The sequence below is a fragment of the Dipodomys spectabilis genome, unplaced genomic scaffold (assembly GCF_019054845.1).
Source record: "Dipodomys spectabilis isolate Male_0828 unplaced genomic scaffold, ASM1905484v1 ptg000515l, whole genome shotgun sequence".
Lineage (NCBI taxonomy): Eukaryota > Metazoa > Chordata > Mammalia > Rodentia > Heteromyidae > Dipodomys > Dipodomys spectabilis.
This window is the reverse complement of record NW_024871192.1, coordinates 1,179,483-1,180,370: the sequence shown is the minus strand read 5'-3', so window position 1 is coordinate 1,180,370 and position 888 is coordinate 1,179,483. Positions and strand designations below refer to the sequence as shown.

Sequence of the window (888 nt, the reverse complement as noted above, 5' to 3'; positions counted from 1 at the left end):
GCAATATAATGATGTAAGAACTCAAAGCTATAAACTTGCCCCTGAGTACTGCCTTTGCTGTGTCCCAGAGGAGCTGGTGATTTGTGTGCTCATTTTTGTTGAATATCATGAACATTTGAATTTCATTTCTAATCTCTTCCACGACCCACTTGTGATTCAGCAGTGTCTTGTTCAGCCTCCATATGTTACCGGACTTTCTTTGGTGGCTTTTGGTGTTGAGTTCTAATTTTACTCCCTTGTGGTCTGAAAGAATTCAAGGTATAACTTCAATGTATCTGAATTTAGACAAGTTTGCTTTGTGGCCTAAAATGTGGTCTATTTTGGAATATGTTCCATGTGCTGCTGAGAAAAAGTATATTCTGATGCTGCTGGGTGAAATATGCAGCAGGCGTCTGTTAAATCTAATTGATCTAAGCAGTTGTTTAAATCTGCGGTTTCTCTGTTGAGAAGAATAGCTTGGCCCCTGGGTAAGGATGACATGCAAATTCGTGAAGCATTCCAAATTTTTACAACAGATGCTGGAGGGGATGTGGCCAGAAGGGAACCTTACTGCATTCTTGGTGGGAGTATAAACTTGTTCAACCACTTGGAAAGCAGTATGGAAGTTCCTCAAACGATTCCAAATACAGCTCCCCTATGACCCAGAAATCCCACTTTTGGGCATTCACCCAAATGATTACAAACAAGACCATACTAAAACTACCAGCACAAATATGTTTATTGCAGCATTATTTACCATAGGTAAGATATATAACCAACCCCGATGCCCCTAAGTAGATGAATATATCAAAAAATGCTGTGTGTGTGTGTGTGTGTGTGTGTGTGTGTGTGTGTATGGGAATTCTATCGTCCATCAGAATGAATGACATCACCCAATTCGTCATGAAA

General features: G+C 40.1%; 1 pseudogene; it reads left to right on the top strand.

The window, feature by feature from the left end:
* Nucleotides 1–442: 442 nt before the first annotated feature.
* On the top strand, nucleotides 443–508 carry LOC122099470 (annotated as a pseudogene).
* The last annotated feature ends 380 nt before the right edge of the window (nucleotides 509–888 follow it).